Source organism: Stenella coeruleoalba (genome assembly GCF_951394435.1).
Source record: "Stenella coeruleoalba genome assembly, chromosome: 10".
NCBI classification, from domain to species: Eukaryota; Metazoa; Chordata; class Mammalia; order Artiodactyla; family Delphinidae; genus Stenella; species Stenella coeruleoalba.
Window position 1 is genome coordinate 12,916,421 of NC_137156.1, and position 20,872 is coordinate 12,937,292.

Here is a 20,872-nt window from a genome sequence, read left to right on the forward strand (position 1 = left end):
GCAGACGACTATAAACGAAAGAATTAACATTCACTCCTACCTTCACTAAATTTCAGGCTTTTAGTAAAAACATGTTTATCGACTAACTTCTTATAGGAAACAAAATGAGCCAGTGTTAACCATACGTTAGTCATCAAAAACTATCATTCAAGGTAAGTGCAAACAGAAAATCCACTTGACATTTCAGAATGGAAAAAAAATAAAGGCACATTTATACAAAAGGGATGTGAATCAAACTCTGTACCAGGAGTCACAGAAACATGCTTACTGATATTTTAATAATCTCTTAAGGCTGGCCTTTCCGGGGACTCCCAGACAACTGAGTTAGGTCTGTTGAAACGTAAGGCCAGTTACAAACATTTCATGTATAATTTGATGGCTAAAGAGTTGTCCTTGAATTCTTCTCCGACAGTATAGGACAATTCAGAGGCCGGGAAGCCTAGTTATGATATTTCTAATGAAGCATCACTTCTGTTTACCAAACCCTCTTCAAACGAAATCCAGAAGGGAAAATATTGACTTTCACAGTTCCCAATCAAGCACATTTTTCATACTTATTTTAGGATGAATTTATTTGTACACTGAAAAATACATGTGCACGTTTGGCTGCCAAGTGAAGCGATTTTCTGTACATTGTAAAAGGTACTCCAGGACCTCCAAGGTGTTATGTAAAACTTAAACTTCGGCGCTTTATTTATATCCTTGCCTCCCCCATCTATTTACCTCCTGGAAATAATGGCCCGTTTTAAACACGGCAACGCTTGATCTGAGCAGGTCACAATCACGTTACCAACTACATAAACTCGCAAAATGGCAGAAATTCACAAACACCCTGTGAGGAGCACTAAGGATCCCTCTCAACAATCTTAGCCCCAGAAGAAAAAAAAAGGATTTACCAATTTAGCTAGGGGGCTGCAAAACGGTAAACTGACGGGCAGGGTCACGATGACATCAAAACGTTATTATTCTCAATTATTTTTTCTTTCAAATATCAGAGTTATTAAAATACTCTCCCTTATTTGGATTGCCTGAGCAATACAGAGCTTCAGCAACCAAAGCTACTTTTCTTTCCTTTTTTTTTTTCCGACAGTATTATTTTTCTTTGCTCAGCAGGCTTAATAAGGTGGTCCCCTAATACAAAGAAAAAAATGCTGTTCTCTACGTTATTAAATGCCCATGAAATTATATTCCCAAATAGAGTACAAGTTATTGTGCAAAAGCACCATACATTATCAGTCTACCAGCTATAGACCTCCATCATCTCTTACCTGAGACAAAAACCTTATAACCTACTACCACAAAGGTAACGATCACGGCCAAGAAATCCAAGTTAAGAATGAATACATTCAGGATGACTGCCTGCTATCAGTAGCATTTTTTTGCTATTATGACGGCCGTCCAGTTTTCAAATCTGACAACGGGGATATCCTTCTGGAATAAATTACTTCCGCTGAATAAATCCGTTAGAAAACCAGTCGCGACTACTGGCAACTTGAGTTCTAAAGGATGACTTCTTCTGCACTTGAAAGGGTTAAGTGCCTGCAAGGCCAAAGGCACCAGACAGCCTGCAAAAGAAATGCTGCTTTAGTCAGCTCTGAAAGGTTTCTAACAAGTACCAAATACTTGTTGATCTGTTCACAATAAACACCAGCAGGATTGTCGGGCTCCTCTCACTGTCTGGGGAGATGCATTTACATACTGCACCCAGTAAGCACAGCTTGTTGGTCTCCTTTATAAAAGCTGAGTAACTAGAAGCATCATTCAGTGTCTCCCGTCCAAAAATGACAGAAAGAAGATGCAGCTGAAATAGTAAAGTCTCTCATCTGGCTGGGGCAGCACAAATACTGTGCATGAAACACTTGGGAGTAGTCCAGGCACAAGACAAACCCACCTGAATGGACGGAGGAACACTGTCTGTTGCCATGGCAGCCTGATCTAATTACATGAGTGATCAGAGCTGGAGTAAGTACACCGAAAACCTACACCCGCTGACAGGTATCTACGAGATGAGAAAGGCAGGCAGGCAGAAGGTTCAGGGGAGTCCTTCAACCTCTGCTTTATGTAGAAGGTGGCACTCAAGCCCAGTTATCTGTGGAGCTGCTAAAATATTGACTGATGCAGGCACAGAGGGCAATCAGAGGAGATTAAATGCCAAAGCATTAGTCGTTATGGTGCAGTCCCTTTCCAAGAGTTCATCTGCAGGATTTTCTCATCCTTCTCTCTGGTGGTTTCTTCAGGCAAACACTGCATTCCAAAATAGGCTGAAGTGTCAAACTACCTTCACCCACCAAATAAACCACACGGTGGGCTTAAGACAGGGGCTTCTAGGAACTGCAGGGCTCCTCAGAAAGCCAAATGAAATAGCTTAGCTAACACTGTCGAAAAAGTAACTAGCTGTGCCTAAAAATAACCTTAAAGTAACTACCCGCTGCTGTGAGCGATATGTAACGATTATGTTTAAATATTAAGAACAGCCTGCATTATAAAACACAAATGTCAATGAGATGTGACTACAAGATTGGCAAAGAACTTATTTGCATACACACATTCCCGTGCATGCACCAGGATGTGCACGGAGTATGCCACTCCAAGCCATTAATTTTTATTCTGTGGGTTTAATAGGGTCTTCTAATTTTGCTAATTGTATCCTGTGGATCTCACAGGGAAACTAAGAATCTCTTCGGGGACAGAACCAGTTTGTAGGAGTCCCTACTGCACAGCATACGGTAAACAAAATAAAAATAGCTTGCCGTTCTCGTTAGCCACATCGCGCATTATATAACCAGCTTCCGACTGGCTTTTTTTTTTTCCCCCTTACTACTCTTCAGCAATTTCCCAATCTCCCGAAGTATTTATATTACCCTCTTATCTGTAGGATTATATACTAAGAAAGCAAAACAAAACAGAGCAGCCACGGGATTGAACCAAACCCCACAGTCCTTGGAAACTGATTTTTTTTGTTTGTTTTCTGGCAGGATCTCCACCCCCACCCTACTTCCACCCCCCGCTAAGGTTCTTGCTCAATCTGCCTCGAAAACCTGAATTGTTTCATCGCTTCCAGTCAGCCCCCTACGTGGTCTGAAATAAAATGAAAGCACCAGCCGCGGAGTTCAGGAAGGCGGCCTGAGGGCGGTGGGGAGGGGGGGGGCGCCGAGAAGGGGTCGGGGCGGTGCGGAGTCAGCCAAGTGGCCACTGAGGGGGCCCTCTCCCCACCGCGACGGCCCCAGCCGCCCCCTCCCCCGCACGCGCGCGCGCACACACTCACAATCGCACGCACTCACACTCACGCCGCGCTCCGCCACCGCCTCACCTCTTGCTCAGCCCGGCCGGCCCCCTGCCCCGCCCCGCCCCCTGCGGGACCGGCCTGCGCGCAGCGCTGGAACCACGTAGGAGGTGGCGGCTGCGGTCGCAGGAGTGGCGGAGCCTCCGGCCCGGCCCGGCCCAGAGTGAGCGAGCGGCGGGGCTCCAGGGCGCATCCCAGTTCCCGCAGCGCCGCCGCCGCCGCCACCTCCTCCTTCCCCTCCTCCCGGCTTCATTCACCCTCCCAGCAGCCGCACAGCCGTTCACTCCGGCGCGGGCAGGGCAGCGCCTGCCACGGCTCCCCGGCTCCGGCCGCGGGCGCTGGCGGGGGCGCCGGCCCGGGCTGGGGCGCTCGCGGGCTCCCGGCTCCGGGCCGCTGCGACGGCTGCACATGATCAGGAAGCTGCCGTACCAACAGGGCGGCGGCGGCGGCGGCAGCTGCAGCCAGGGCCGCCACCGCCACTCCGGCCGCGCTCCCGGCACCGCACACCCGCTCCCCCAGCACCCACCCCTCAGCGCCCCCCGCTCTCCCACCGCTCTGCGCCCGGCCACGCGCGCGAAGTCCCGGCGCGGCCGCGGGCGCAGACCCTTCCCGGTCCGCAGCCGCACGCCCGGCCAGGCCGGCCTCCGCGGGGAGACCCCCACCCCGGGGCTCCGAGGCCAGGCGGCCCCCGCGGGCAAGCCCAGCCCTTCTCCAGACCCGCTCGCTCTCGCCGCCCTCTTCGGGGAGAGGAGTGAGGAGGGGGCGGCGGGAGGAGGGGGCAGCGCGACCCCCGGCCTCCGCCTCCCCCTACGCCACCTCCAGGGAGGAGGACATGGCTCTCCGCACTCGCGGCCGGACCGGCAGCCGCCGTAGCGGGGCGCCGCCGCCGCCGCTCTCCCCGCCCGCCCGTGCCCCCAGCCCGGGCGCGCCCCCTCGCCTGGCGGGCGCCCACCCAGCCCCTGCAGCCCTCCTGCCAGTTGTCCCTGCTCCCAGAGCGGGGATGTCGGCCCGGGAAGCTGGAGCCGGGGAAGGGTGTATGTACACACACACACACAAACACACACCACAACACAACGCGTCGATTTCCTTCGCTCCTCTTCCAGCTGTTTTCCGTGTCGCCGAATGGGGTTTGGGGTTTGTTTCCTGGTTGTTGCTTTTGCCCCTCTAGGGAGAGCGGGGGTGGGGGGGGGAATCTCAATCTAAATCATGGGAGAAGGAGATGGGGGAGGGGGGAGAGAAAGAATCGGAGGAGAAAAAAAAATAGCCACTTACTGTAAAGTGTAAATGGATCTGGGGTTGCGTGGGGAAGGGGGGGCAGAGGGAGAGAAACAGTGTCTTGCGGCTGCTGTAGCTCTGGCTGCTGCTCCACGGGGCTTGTTTTGGATCCCCCTGCAGTGAAACAGGTCCTGTACGGCTCCGCCACTGTAGTAGAAATGATGTCTGCGGTATACTCTGCTCTCTCCTCCTCCTCCTCCCCCCCCCGCTCCTCTCCCCTCCCTCCTCCCTCCGCCCGCCCTCCCTCGCGCTCTCTCGCGCTCGCTCGCTAGCTCGCTCCAGTATGTAAATGTGTAATAGAAGCCAAATATGGAGCAGTTGGCTGCCGCCGCCGCAGCTCTGGGATCCGACTTCGGGGGGGCGGGGGGGGCACCCTCCGGCGGGCGGCGGGGCGAGCAGCTCTGAGCACGGCGAGCGCACAGCGCGGCGGCCGGTCCGCGCCCTTAACCCTTCGGTGCGCGCAGCCCGGGCTCGGAGGCCCCCGGGGAGGCGGGCGCGTTTCCCCAAGACCGGCTTGGGATCGAGGGCCGCGGGGCGGGAGGGGTGACCGGGGCCGGAGGGGACAGTGCTTCCAGGTTTGGGAAAGGGGCGGGGAGCTGAAGCGATGAGGTAATTTTAGCGGTGACCGGTAGGTCCTCGCGCGCCTTCCCGGGTCCCTGCATCTAGTTGGAGGGGACAGAGCGACAGCGGGGTGCAACTCAGGGACCCTGGAGGACTCTCCGAGGGCTGTCGAGCTGCAAGTCGGAGACCATGAAATACCCCAAGTGGGAGAGGAGGTGGGCCAATTCTGATCCCGACGTTCCCTTCGTCCTGGGCGCGCCGACAAGCGACTAAGAGGGCTGACTCCGATCTTCACGCATGTTAACCCTCAAACCGGTTTAGCCTCAGCGTTCCGGAAGCCAGCCCACCGAGCCGCGGGGATTGTCTTGGCGTGCAACTCAGGAAAGTTTTAAGGGTCCCCCTGTCTGCACGTGCACCCTCACCTTTCCTGCCTACGAAAGCTGGTGACCTCCCTGCTCTCCCTTCTCTTTCTGCAGGTCCGGAAATCTGCTCTGGGTATGGAACTACCCAGCTTTACCCTGGGTAGACGATCCGCGCACTCCTCTCGCCGCTAATTCGGGATCATTAATTTCATCAGAAATGAGGCAACCAGTGTAGGAGATAGAGAAAGCAAACCGAGCATCAGATGGCAGTTCTCGTGAATCCGCGCCGGAGAACTTCCTCTGGACTCAAATTGAAGTGCGGTTCTCAACTCCTCGGCACCCCGTCCCTCCGTGGGTACCACCGCCAGGCGTTAGCTGGAAGGGAAGGACTCTTCTTTGGAGGGGTGGTACCTGGCCAACAGGTGTGGCACCTGGAGGAAGAGAAGGCACGGCCATGCTAAAGGGAGCTCAGTGCGGCGTTTTCCTGGCTGCAGATAATTCTGGAAGACCGGTAGGTGTCGGGGCAGCATTTGACCTCTTTCAGGTGCTTAGAACCAAGTGTCTAGAAATACGATCCTTACAACGTAAGTTTTTCTCTGGAAGCCTCCACTTGACTGGAAGCTGTATTTGAGAAACCTTTTGGCTGAAGTTACTTATGACCTAACGGTTAGTCACCAACTGAAGCAGGATACAGAATCACCAACAGAAATGTGTCAGCTTTTAAACAACTGTATTATAGAGCCAAGGTGCTGCAGAAATAAAAATCAGCACCCTAGCTAGGAAGGTGTAGAGCCCCGGAAATCATTTTTTTCTCACATTTTGAAATACCATGCACATATACATGGCTATTTTTAAAGAACTACTACTACTGTTTACTTGTTTCTACAACTTTTTTTTTTCACTTAAAAATCAATGATGGTTACAGTTTAAGCCCCAGGTTGGTCTAAAGTGACATTGTTGGTCTCATTACAGCCTCTAGTGGACAATTAAAATCAGTTTCCTGAAAAGGCTCTGCCAGACAAGCATTATCAAGGTGAAGGTTAATATCTCAGAACGTAACCGGGTAGTAATGTATCTCCCCCCCCCCCCCCCCCCCCCGGCAGTGCCGGTTTCTGAAAGGAGCAGAAGCTGCTAGCTCTGCACGAAAAAGACGTATGCTTTTTGAGGCAGGTATTATTATTACTGGCCTGTGAATAAACAGAGAACTTCTGCTCTTCATTTCAGTTTCAGACAGCTTTCATAAAAAAATTAATTCATCTAAAATATTTTTATAACAGAAAATATTGGTTGCCAAGTTTCTGGCTTAACTGAGATGTTTTCATTCCAACTTCTAATCTGCAGACTGTCCCATCCACCTCCACTCTATTTTTAGACATCTTACATTTAGAGAATTTGGGGTTAAAAAAAGAGCAATATTTTCATTATTACATATTTTAACAACCTTCAACACATTAAAACACATAACTCAGATTCGAGTGAGTCAGTTAATTTAAATGTTCCCTCAAGGAAGCTAAATACATTTATTACCCAAACAGAACAATTAAGAACTGTGTCATTTACTTACTTAGGCATTAAGGTTAAAGCCAGAAACTGCCATTAAAATTTGTAACTATTTCTTCCTGCAAGGTCCAACATAAACATAATACTTATGATACAGTTTCACTACCTTTAGTACTGAAATGTTGTCGTTTCAGGTGGCAAAACTTTAAATGTACAGTCACAAGTAACTGGCCTTGATTCTTTAAAAACAATACTTTCTCATGCAAAAAAAAAAAAAAAAAAACTCAATGAAAGAAGAGCAGGGTTTTCAAGAAGCCAGTAAGCAAAGATGTAGTACTATGCTCCTAGTCATAAACCTGATACCATATTCAGGCAAGTGTAAGTCGAACTTTGAAATTAAAGGAAATTGAGAAATAAGGCTCGCTGAGCCATCCTCCTAATCTGGGTTCTGCATTGCTTAAACACTCTTATATCTACTTCACTGTTTTGGTAATGTCTACTTTTGAAGGTTTAAAATGGCCTATCAAGTATATTTTATATCATACAATTACATATCACATCTTGCTTCTAAAAGCATAGTCTTCAAAGCAGCACCAGCAGCATCTGGAAGCTTTTTAGACATTCAGAATGAGAGTTCCACCCCAGACCTACGGAATCCCAATGTGTGTTTCAACCAGCTCCCTTCTCCCCGCCCCCCCACCCACCCCACAGTGATTCCTGAGTGCATTATAGTAGGAAGAACACTGTCTATACTACAGGGCTCTGTCTAGATGAATTTGGCCACAGATGCAGAACTTAATTCTATTTATTCTTTTTTATTCCCTTCCCCTTTTATTAATTTGCACTTTTAAAATGAAAAATTATTACATTTTATGCTTTGGTCAAATAGTACTGCATTTCAGAAGGGCCCTGATTTATGTACAAATCTGCATCATCATTGCCAAGAGAACACTCTGTAAGGAATATACCAGGGTCTTGAACATGAAACTTTTCTTCAGGGCAGCAGAGGGAGCACAAGAGTACTTAATAAAGCAAGTGTACGGGCCCTCCACATTGTAAGGGCTTTTTAAATGTAGTATATGTCTTCATTGGAAGTAGCCTCTTACATAGTTCAAAGCAAAACAAAGACAAGCAAACACAAACGGCTCAGCAGCTTGTAACAACTAAATGATTGAATGGATTGGAAGTTAAATAGAATATAGATATAATTATTTAGAGTTTTAGGCTTGAATTCTTAAAAGAAAGTGGACCTCGGTAGTCATACTTGAAAAAGATGCCTTAGCTTTTCTGCAATGAAAAATAAAGATACACAACACAGAGTAAGGCAAGTGAGAGTCACTCCTGTTTATCTAAAAACCTTGGGGGTCAGTTAACCCAATACTACATCAGATAAGTTCACTTCATTTGGAGTCAAATATGTTGGTAAAAGTATAGGTACTTCTCACCATGTTGACTTTCACAGTAATTTTAGGGGTTTATCTTTCATGTTTGCAGTGGAGAGGATTTACATTTCAATTGCACCTCTGTAGCTTTTCATACTTTTTACAGCCCTTCCACACTGCATCTTCAAATGCTCCCAGGAGGTGGATAAGACAGGATGTTTTGGAACTGGCTCGTGCCTGCGTAGCATTGGGTCATTCAATAATAACAATAATCCATTGAGTTGTTCAGAAATGAGGGAAATCATAGAGGTCTTTACAGTTTCAAAGATTTTTCAAAGTCATTAGATAGTATTTAATAAGTGAATATTTAAATGAGACTGACGAATAGAGACAGTCTTCATTCTTGAGCTATGTTTTTTATGTGTTTATCACTTGTTTACCACCAGCCGTTCACTATGCATTTACAATAACTAGGCCCTGAGAATATAAAGATGAGTAAGACATTTCCGTCTGCAGTGAGTTCACAGCAAAACAAACCTTATCTTTTGAAAAATGTCTGTTTTTACCATGATGAAACTTAAAGATTCGTAGTTGATTGATCCAGTACCTTTCAGAATCAGTATATTGATCCGACTTCCAAATATGAGAATCAAATACTAGGATCATTAAAAATTTGGGTGGTGGGAGGGCAACTGTGCAAATCATCGGCAAAGTTATTTATAAAGCTAATATTAATACTGCAAATTTGTAAAACAAAATGTAAAGTTACAACATATGTTTGTCTGAATGCCTTGTCTATCCAAAAAAACAAAATCACATGAGTGAATTTAAATGATAAACATTTAATTATTTATAGCTTCTTAAAAAATTGTTAAAAAGAATTTCCTCCTATGCTAAAGAAAGATTTGCCAAATTTTGGCCTGGAGCAATTTGTTATGGCTGTGTAATAAATACCCCAAAGTTGAATTTTTAATGGATACACTGACAGACCTTTAACCATGGTATTATAAGGAGGGTGTTAGCCCACATATGTCATTTAAAAATCTGAGCAAATCATAGTGTGCCTGCAAAACCAATATACTTTCCTTAGATTGTACTTCCAAATAAAGCTGGAGAGACCAGAAAAGCAAAATAAACTAAAAACAGAAGTGAAAACCACTCACACAATAGACTCTGAGGTCAGCTCGCCACACCCAAACTGAAGTCACCGGGCTCTGTTTGAGGCACAGAGACTCTTAAAGGACATGCTTCTGAATCAGCTTTCTTGACCCTCCACCAAACTATAGCAGCCCAGGCTTCTGGGTAATGAAAGTGACATCACCCATAGTCAAGAGTAAAATTAAAATCATTGTATTTAAACATCTGCCAACAGTTTATGACTTAAGAGTACACACATTAGGCAATTTTAAATAAGATTCTGTCTACAATTAAAAACAAATGCTTTAGTATATAGGTCTGTACTGTCCGATATGCCTATTAAGCACTTGAGATGGGTTGTAATTGTAAAATCTACCTTAGATTCTAAAGACTTAGAACATACACACACACACGCATACATATGCACATATACATATATTAAATATTAAAATGAAAATATTCTGCATATATTAGGTTAAATAAAAATCTTGTTAAAATTAATTTACCTGTTTCTTTTTACTTTTTAATGTGGCTACTATAAAATTTAAAATGACATGTGTCCATTACATTTCTAGTGGACAGCCCTGGTATTAACAATGGGGCTGGGAAGGTGAAGGAATTAGTTCTAAGAACCCATAATTGGAGACTTTAGGCATGGCTCTTGGCAGTAGTGTAGTAGTAACTTAATTACTTTTCTGCCTTCCTGAGGTTTCCCCCTTGCAGTATAGAACATGCACCTTACCCCCTGTTAAAATGATCTCTGAGAGTAAGCTATTGGTGAAGGCGTAATCTCCTTGGTAGACCTGATGTGGGCCTGGAAAACAAAAATCTGTTAGGCTTATCTGTTAGACTAAAAATTCGTTAGATTCAGTCTCTTGAGGTGGGGTGGGGGAGTCCTCAAATACTTCGCCAGCCTGGAAAGCTAATGGAAATTTTGCTCTCTGTTTTAGAAAGCACAAGCCTTCTGAAGTTACAGCTGGTTACAGGCTGAATGGTTGGGGGTGATACCTTTTAATGACAGATGGCTTTGGGCATGGATAATGAAAAGTATACTATTGCTACTTCACTAGAAAACAAATCAAAGCCACCAAAAGGAAATCTGTTTGTTTGTTAAACAGTTTCTAATATATTTAGTATAATAGGACACATCAAAAGGAAATGAGATGATTTTTAACCGTTGTTATTTATTTTGCAAGCAAGACCTAGGCACATTTTCACTAATGTAACTATGTCCGACATTGAACGTAATGCAATGACCTATGAAATAACAAGAGTTTGTGGTCTTAATCATCTATAGAACATAGTTCTTCTTACATGAAAAGAAAATGAACAACATTTTAAGGCTTGGAATGAGTGAGTTGAACTTTGCTTGGTATTGGCCACAAGCATTTGGAAATCTATTAAAAGCATTTCATTAACAACTTGGCATTTTGTTTCCTCAAAAGAAATACATTTTCCAAATTAAAATCAGAGCCCCCAAAAAATAAATAAATAAAATAAAATCAGAGCCCAAAGCCACCATTGTTTACACTTAAGATAGTGATAGTTGATGGGTTGTGAGGGTAAAGCTTAGGGTGCCTTCAAACTAAGATCAGGGGCAACAACAGACTAAAAAACCCCATCAAATCGTTGTTCTAACTTCATGACATTAAAATACATAGCATAAGCTCTCACAGTTACTTTATTTTTCTTGAGTCAATACCGGCTAGGAAAAGCTGATCCAAATGAGGGTCAGGGTTTAAGACAACTGTTTTATGAGGAATTTACCAAGTTTACCCCGAAGAGGAAGAGTCAGAGAAAAATGCATTGGCAATTCGCTTTTTGACATAAACAGCTAGAGGAGACTGTCCGTGTCAGGATTTCAGCAGGGGTTGTCAGGCAGTTCGGCATTTGCAGAACCCGTGTCCGTCAGGCCTCTCCAAAGTATAACTGCTGGGCGACTTTGGGGGGGCTCTCAAGACTGATGACTGCAGATCCGGATTTGCTCTGTGCCATGGCACAGACATGAAGTGATAGCGCCTGTCACAGATGCTTTCTGACGGAGCAGAATAATAGCACTCAGACTTCAACAGTAAATTACAAACAATCCCTTTTTAAGTACAAAATGAATGCACAGAATGGGAGACCCCTGTCAGCTAGAATGGGAGTAAATCAAGTAGGAGAAGACAAATTGTTCACTCATACCACTACAGCCAGATTCTTAGGCTGCTAACCGTACTGTCATAGGAGAGCTTTTCTTCTTTGTCAGATAAAAAGAGACATTAATCCTCCGCTGTAATTCTAATCAATATGCCAGGTATCAACGGATGCATCTCCTCTGAAAGCTGATCAAGTTACAAGGTGATGCCTTCCAACCCCTCCCCCATCTCTGGTTTAAAAGTTGTAGCTGAAATACCAATAGTAAGAACATGTGACCCCAGCACTCCCAGCGGGAGCTTTTCTGCAGTCAATTTCATAATGACTTTGCTCCGCCTCTCTGCTCAGCACTTCCTTCCCCCTCACTCTCCTCTCTCCCCCACCCCCAGCAATGAATCATCCCGCATTTAAAGAGACTTAGATGACCCAGTGTGAACTTTACAGGCATCCTGTACATTCTTATGCCAAAAAAGGGAGTTGCTCTGTGACAGAAACCTAGGCAGATCCCGATGCAGATCTCAGAAGTGGGGAGCTGGGGTGCTTATCTAGGAAGATCAGTGAGGAGTTAATTTTCCTAGATCCTGGTGGGGATTCAGAATTGCCTATCGCAGTTCACGATCAGGTTTTTAAGAACCCAGTTCAGCTCTTTGTGCAGAAAGGAATATATCAGAGACAAAAATGTTGGCAGATCTCCTTTATGCAATCAGGGCAGAGGAATTTATACCACATCAGCCTTTTGATTTCTTCAGATCTGGCTGAGGGTGGGGTTTCCATATTTGTGCTTTGGCAAATGTGTCCAAGAATGAACTCTGCCTTAGAGATGCTCCGAATGTTCTTTCAGGTTACTGTGTGCTGATTTGTGCATTTAATATTAAAACCAGAAACATTCTTGCCCCTTCATTTCTTTAATACCGTTTCTGAGTAATACAGATTAAGTAGACAATCTGGGCCTTGCTTTTAGAGACCTTTTCACCCCACTTAAGGCGGTAAAGAGTGGACCACCTAGACAACATTGTGCTTTTGCATATACTTTCTCTCTACCTGGGAAGCCCTTCTTTGCATGGCGATCTTTCCCCACCCTCCAGGACCCAGCTCAAGCACCAGCACTTCTGCAAGTCTTCCCTGATTATCACAAGACTTTGCAGCTCTGCCCAATGTGTGAGTCAGAGAAGTGCTATTTTCTTATTCTTTTTATTTATACAATATATATTTTCTTAACTCTGACAGAAAAAAATCAGGGCCATAAGCACAGATGGAGATTATCCTAAGTGAGAGCGTCTCTTATCTAATAGTTCCTGTACTCCCAAACCCATTTGACCTCCACTTACGATTTCACATGTAACTGTTTTCCTTTTATTGCTCCATTTCTGTGGCTCCCCCCACTGGTCAGTTCTCTACGTGAGTTCCTGTTGCCCTCTGTCATAGGTTGAACTGTGTTCCCCGAAAGATATATTGAAGTCCTAGGCCCCAGGTAAGTGAGTGTGACTTTATTTGGAAATAGGGTCTTTGCAGATGTAATTAGTTAAGATGAGGCCTTACCGGATTAGGGTGGATCCTGAGTCCAATATGACTGCTGCCCTCCTAAGAAGAGGAGGCACAGAAACCGAAGAGACACAGGGCGGGGAAGAAGGGTACAGGAAGACAGAGGCAGAGCTTGGTGTTATGCTGCCACCAGCCAAGGAAAGCCAAGAACGGCCAGCAACCACCAGGAGCTAGAAGAGGCAACGAAGGATTCTTCCCTAGAGCCTCAGAGGGAGCAAAGCCTTGCTGACACCTTGATTTTGGACCTCTAGCCTCCAGAACTGTGAGAGAATATATTTCTCTTGTTTTTGTTTTGTGTTGTTTTGTTATTTGTTTTATTTATTTTTGGCTGCATTGGGTCTTCGTTGTTGAATGCGGGCTTTCTCTAGTTGCAGCGAGCGGGGGCTACTCTTCCTTGCAGTGTGCGGGCTTCTCACTGCAGTGGCTTCTCTTGTTGCGGAGCACGGGCTCAGTAGTTGTGGCTTGTGGGCTCTAGAGCACAGGCTTCAGTAGTTGCGGCACACGGGCTTAGCTGTTCCACGGCATGTGGGATCTTCCCAGACCAGGGCTCAAACCCGTGTCTCCTGCATTGGCAGGCGGATTCTTAACCACTGCGGCACCAGGGAAGCCCTGTTTCTCTTGTTTTAAGCCACCCAGTTTGGGCTTATTTGTTACAGCAGCCCCAGGAAACTCATACACCCTTTTTATGAGAGCCGTGGTGACAGCTCTGTTGCATTCTTCTTTCTTCTCTTTATTTACATATATGGCCCACTCTCCTCTATAGATACACATAGGTAATCAGTTCTGGATGCATGTTTGGTCTTTTAGCTATGACAGTACCCATATACAAAAGTTTCAGTGGAATAGGAAAGTTGTCAAGAGAGTTCTAGAAGCACCTCCCCCTCCTCCCAGAAACATCTGGCCTCTGGCCCAGAGGCTCAGACGTTGCTGCAGGTCTGAGAGAGGGTGGTGTCCTCCCAGACTGGGCCTCAGCTCAAAGGTCTTCCCAGGGCTCCCTGGCTCCGTCTACTGGTGCCAGGATGCACCTGCTGCTCTCCTCTTCAGAAGTGGCATTTCAATGTGTGGAGTGGGGTGAGGAAGAGACTAAAAAAGCCAAATCAATTGTTTGGCACGGAGGAGGAAATACAACCCCAAAATCTGCTGCTTTGTTTTAAACTGTTCACTCGAGTCTTATAAAAGTGCCTGTGAACACCTCAGTCTTTCTGAGTCTCATCTTCCAAAAGCACAACTGGAAGCTCATTGGTTTCACGAGGTTTTCCCCAGAAGGTGGAGGGAGGCCTTACACTTGAGCCCAGAATCCCGAGGTATCTCTTCTCTAACAGTCACCAAGAGACAGACCATACAGTTCTTGCACACACATCTCAGTAAATGGCAGCTCCATCCTTCCAACTGCTCAGGCCAAAAAGCATCTTGACTCCTCTCTGTCTTTCACACCCCACATCCAATCTGCCCCAAAATCCAGTTGGCTGTCCCTTCTGTATCCAGAATCTGACCATTTCTCACCATTTGGGCTGCTACCACTGGAGATGAACCACCACCACCCCTCATCAGGACGATTGCACTGACCTCCTAAATCATCTCTCCGCTTCCACCATGTCCGGCTCAGGCCATAGTTGAGCATCTGCATGAGGTGATGCCACAGCTCTGCTCCAAAGCATCTGATGTCTCTCTTCCACTTGGAGTCAAAATCAAAATCCTCCCATGGCCTCCAAGGCCCCACACAATCAGGGTGCCCTCTGTCTTCCAGATCCCATGTCCTCTCTCCCCTCCCTCCTACAGCTCCAGCCCCAAACAAGCCAGGTGCTCCCTTGCGTCAGGGCCTTTCTACTTGCTGATGCCTCACTTGGAATGCTTCTCCCTGAATATCCACATGGCTCACTCCCTCGCCTTCTTCAGTCTTCTTTTCTTAAAAAAAAAAAGCAAACTAAAAATCTCCCAGGGGCTTCCCTGGTGGCGCAGTGGTTGAGAGTCCGCCTGCCGAGGCAGGGGACATGGGTTTGTGCCCCGGTCCGGGAGGATCCCACGTGCTGTGAAGTGGCTGGGCCCGTGAGCCATGGATGCTGGGCCTGTGCGTCCGGAGCCTGTGCTCCACGACGGGAGAGGCTGCGGCGGTGAGAGGCCCACGTACCGCATCTGACCACCCTACTTAAAATTGTACCCCCTGACTTTCCTGATCCACCTTGCTCTGCTCTATTATTCCATCAGTATATTCCCTTAGAACATTCAGAGTCATTTCCTTTAGTTTGTTTACTGTCAGCAGAGCAGAGGTTGTGTCTGTCTTAGGCACTGATAAACCTCGAACATCTAGAAGAGTCCTTGGCACATGACAGACACCCACTAAAGATTCATCAACCATTAAATGAATTAATGAATCAGTAATATTTTTCAGGACCTACTATGTGCAAAGCCTTAAGCTCCAGCACAACAATTCCCTCATTAGAAGCTAATCCAAAACCAATGCATCTTGTCCACACTATGGTAGATGTTCTGTTTACTTGATCTTTGACTTAATTATATCTGGTATACCTAGTAAGGCTGAGTTGGAATGAGCTGAATTTCACATTGAGACTCAGATTTGTGAAGAATTTTTAAAACACAAAATTTGAAACCAGAATTGAAAATCATGTACAAACGTGACAGCAAGTTTTGAGAACAAACAAAGTAGCACAGCTACAGCTTCCAATAATCATCATTTTTAAAAGCTACCATTTATCAAGCTCCTATTCTATGCCAGGCAACATGGTAAGGGTTTTGCACGTGTCGTTTCATCTAAATCCTCACCACAGTCCGGTGAGGTGAAGATCATGCTTCCCATTTCTTAGATGATCAAACTGAGGCTTGGAGTTTAAAGGACCTGCCCAAGGTCCAAGGTCACCCAGCACTGGTTTCAAGGTGAAGTTATCCACCTACGTAGCCTGAGAATTTTTAACAAGTCATTACCTGAATGAAATAGGCCAGGTGGAGTCATAACACTGCAGTGTAATATTGTAATATTTTGGCTAAAGCAACATTTTTAATACTAATTTCTATTAGATTTTATTTTTGAGTGAATAATACATGTATCTCAGAAATGAAAGCTAGTGATTCTTATTGAGGATTGAATATTCCTACATAAACCAAGTGGCTTCAGAGCAACCTAACTGGTTACCCAACTAACAAAACTATACTCCAGCTTATGACTTTTTATCCACCCTGCTACACGGCTGGAATGACTCTCACTTGAAGTCCATGGTCACATTCAAGGACCCTTTCCTATTAGAAATTTTGACTCAAATCTGGTACATCCCACTATAGTAAGGTCAAAATAGATTGTAAAGGGCCCACATGAATTCCCATAACTGAAGGACTTAATTTCCTTTCAGTTGACCTGTGTTTGACTTCTCTTGTTCCACCCTTGAACTTCCCAGAGGCCACTGTGACCAGAACTCAGGTGTAAGATCTGAAAGTAACCTGGCCACACAAAAAAGTATAAAACACTACCACCTCTTCACAGACTCACTCCACTTTATATTTGAGGGAAACGATCCTGGAAGCGGAAATACTTCGAGAGTTCAACAGTCTGGGAAATTTAAAGGAGGGGGAAAAAAGCCCTGCATTTCCAAAGATCTGAAGACAGAACTCTGCTCTCTGAGGACAGCAGGAAGTAAGAAGACCCGATTCGTGGCTTCAGGAGAGGAAAAGAAAAGAGCCCCACAAGGAAACTACCAACAGATGGTAAATACATTTTTAATTCTTCTGTCATACTGTGTGGACTTGTACACATTTGTCCTGCTGTGTTAGGCTCCCAAAATAGCTAGCCATGGAATTGCAGAACAGTTCGGCTGCAATTTGAGATTTAGGAAACCGTGCTGGCTGACAAAACAGGAAGGGCTCATAGTAGGATGGAGTGGATTTGCTCCCAGTTTGCAGCTCCTCCATGTGGCATTCACTGTAGCTCTTAGTGCAGGAAGATTCTCTCACATGTCAGGTCTCATTGATGATGTCTTAAAACGTACTATTTCAAATTGTCCTCCGAGCTCTAGTTACAAGTATTAAACATGGACATGATCTACGTGGTAACTCTCAAAGGTTAAAAGGAGTATGATCCATTTACTTATGGATTCCAAATTTTCCAGGGAGCATCACAAACATATATGGCAGCCTGGAGCGCTATACTTAGCCATTCTCATACTTTTCATTTTGGCATAATGTTTCCATAGAATAGCATGGGAATTCCAATGCCAGAAAAAGGACCAAATATGATAATGGATTGCTCTAAGAGGAACCTAAGGAGATAGGATGCTAAAGCACATTCAGTTGACTCCGCATCTAAGACGTGACCTGAGATGGGTACCAGGAAATGAGTTAGGTTCCCAGTCCCAACACCGTCTCCCAGTGCATCAGCAAGAAAGAAAAAGTGTTGATGAATCCAAGTGGATGTGGAATAATGGGGAGAGGGTGGTCTGTTACTTAATTGTGGTCTAGAAATATCACTTACGCAACTACTAGACCTGGAAGGATCCTTATAGAATCTAGTTCTTTTTTTTTTTTTTTTTCATTTTATAGACAGGAATCTCCGCCAAAGAGTTGCAGGAAATTGGCAGAGATTATACAACTGGTTGATGGCAGATTCAGTACTGGAACCCAAGACATCTATTTCTCAGTTCAATGTTTGTTCTGCTTTAGCACCCACAGAAGGTGGACATTTCTGTGATAAGCAAGATCTAATTCTAGAAGACCTTTCTCATAGTAATCTTCACTCTTGGGTTTTTATAAAGCAAGATGATGGAATCTCTGACTGGTCTATGAATGTTTGGGAAACTGGTAGATATTCTTTATAGCTAAGGTTTCAGGCTTACATATATTTGTTAATTTCTGTTCTAAACCCCTGTGGATTGTGTCTAGATTATATAGCTATCACACAATCTGGCACAGCTGGGATCCTCTTGTCATGAAATAGCAGGGAAGATTGGTACATAGGGATTAAAAAGCATTGGCAAAAGAGAACAGGGAGTTCATGCAATAACTTCCTACCCTGAGCCTTTCTGGTCGAAGAATTTCTCCTAGCCTCGATTCAAGAGAAGGGTGGGTGGGAACGAAAGGGGATTTTTATCTTCTTAGTGAAAGAAAGGATACAAAAACACTTAAGAACTGCTCAATTTGATAAAATCTTGATTTTGCTTAGTTTAAGTTTCTACAAGACTGATTATATTCTTGTTCAAATGACCTATACGTTCATAGATACTTTTTCTAGTGGGTACATATGTTTACTAATAAAAACTATTCTCAATCAGCTATTTAAGAAATGTTATTTTTACCTTTTTTTTTTTTTTTTTTTTAAGAAAGCTAATCGGTACGCTTCATAGCTACTTTAGCAATAAGGTCTCCTAATCTGGCAGTTCTGTTCAGCATTTTGATTTGTTTTTTTCTGCTTGTGATTTCATCAATGTTCTTTTCTATTTTTGTGGTGGGGAAATTTTTACCTGTTGTGTTTAAACATGGCATTCTCTGCTTTGAGAATCCATTTGACCATTTTGACCCCTCTGGCTAATTTTACTATCTCCGTTGTCTAGTTACAGATTTGTGGGTGGGGGAGGGTAGAATTAAGTGAATTCTTTGGAGGAGAGCAGTAATGAAGGCACACTTTAGGTTATTTCATTCCTGTGATCCAAATTTGATTATCTAGCTAATATCACTAGGGACATCTGCAGCTTTAATAATTACATCTCAAGGCCTAAAGAAAAAAAAGAAGAAAAATTACATTTACTACACATTCACATGCAGCCTTTCAGAGAGTTACCATCTGAAAGCCTGTTTGGCTACTTTAGGAAAATAGATTGATATCAAGATTCTGCTTTAAGAGTTCAAGTTCAGTTGACGCTTTGTTCTTTAAAAAAAAAAAAAAGCTAGATTTCAACAACTGTTTTGTGTAGAAGGGTTTAGCATTGCTTATCTGAAAGAGTAAAAAATCTAAGCTATTGATTTTACCTTTCCTTTTGGAGGACAGTTTTAGGATTTTTTTTCCCCTAGAAAGTTTTGAGGCTATGATTCATGTTAAAAGTGCCCTGTTCCATTATATACCAACACAGCTTTGAAGCTGTCTCTGCTTCTAGGTCAAGGGCTCTCCCTGTGGCCAGATGCCAGTTTTATCCTTGGACTCTCATGATCCTCAGAAATAAATCAACTTTCCAGTAAAATCCTGTGACAGCTCTGTTTTACATAAAAGTACGCAGCCTGGGGATGTGATACTGTTCTGTGTTTTAGATGGAGAAGAAGGCAAAGAAAACATCCATTATCAATGAGAGACAATTCCAGGTGGAGCCATTATTACAGAAATCAGAGGGCAGCTGGGTCGGGGGCGGGGCGGAGGTACCACATTCATTCTCCCTGCAGCATCTCTAACCCAAAAGCTTATTATTTGTGCAGAAACAAAAATACAAATGACTGTAAAGTGTTCTAATCCACATGTGGCATGGGTCAGTACAGTCCATGAGTTGAAAAAGTGAGTAGGTCAGCTATCTTAGGTCAATATTTCTTCCTTGCGGCAAGAAAAGAAAAGAATGAACGAATTACTGCTACACATATCAACGCAGATGAATCTCACAATATTGGAAAATAAAGGAGGCTACACACAAAATAAGGTATGCTGTATATCGTTCCATTTCTATAACTTTCAAAACCACACAAGAGTAATCTATTGTGTTAGAACTAAATATATAGTTTCCCTTTGATGAGGAGGGAAAGGATTGTGCCAGAAGGGGGCATGAAGATGGCTTCTAGGGTGCCAGAAAATTCTATTTTTTGACCTGGGTGGTGGATACAGAGGTGGGTTCTCTTTGTGATAATCCATTAAGCCATACATCTGTGATCTGTGCCTTTTTTCTGTAAGAATGATTTACTTCAATTTAAAAATTTAAAAATAATATCCCTATTGGGAAAGACAAATTTAAGAAATATTAGAAAAGCATTTTGCCTAATTAAACCAATGGATATTTTTTACAGAGAAACACAGAAAATTCAGATGAGTGAAAGAAAAAAATGCACAAAACTTCAGTGTAGGGCAATGGGGACACTCCTACACTGTTACAGGAAGTGTTCACTGCTACTGCAGTGTTCGGTTAACTCTCTGGCATTATCTATTAAAGATATGCATATCTGGTGACCCAGATTCCCACTCCTGGGTACATATCCAATAGAAATATGTTCATGTGAGCACCAAAAGAATAGCAACTCTATTCATGATAGCCCCAAACTGAAAACAGGCCAAACTACCCATCAGCAGTACAGTGGATAAAGTGTGGTATATCTAACCTTGGAATACCATACAGCATTGAAAATGAATGAACCACAATACCCTTAGCATGGATGAAACTGAGAAACCTAATGTTAAAAGACCGAAAGCTAATGTTCAAAGATAGAAAAAAATCGTTATGTTCCCATTTACTTAAAGTTCAAAAAACAGGAAAAGATAAATACGTATAAGCATTAATATACACTTAGGTGGTAAAACTAAAGAAAAGAAAAAAAAAGAGGTTATCATAAAAGTAAGGGCAGCAGGGAGAGAGTGGGTTGTCAGTGGGAAGGGGCGGATGGAGGACCCCTGGGCCATATTCTGTTTATTGATCTGGGTAGTGGTTAAGCGAGGGTTCACTTAATAAAAATTTATTAAATTATACTTTTATATATCATGCATTTTCCCCAACGTGTGTCATATT

The 20,872-nt window shown here is 44.3% G+C and overlaps 1 protein-coding gene across 12 annotated transcripts in view; it reads right to left on the minus strand.

The window, feature by feature from the left end:
- The window catches only part of ATXN1 (ataxin 1), a 520,605-nt gene that overhangs the window by 392,480 nt on the left and 107,253 nt on the right, over positions 1–20,872 (minus strand). For 5 of the 12 annotated variants that reach the window (XM_079935498.1, XM_079935505.1, XM_079935506.1 and 2 more), the window contains exons 1-2: positions 5,542–9,957; positions 4,556–4,705 (exon numbers count right to left, since the gene is read on the minus strand). The exons of 1 other annotated variant lie outside the window; for it this stretch is intronic. The gene's annotated coding sequence lies outside the window, so the exon portion shown is untranslated. Of the gene's footprint in view, positions 1–1,268; positions 3,706–4,555; positions 4,706–5,317; positions 5,496–5,541; positions 9,958–20,872 lie in introns of those variants that run through there. 6 more of the 12 variants (XR_013830337.1, XR_013830338.1, XM_079935503.1 and 3 more) reach the window with 6 other exon arrangements.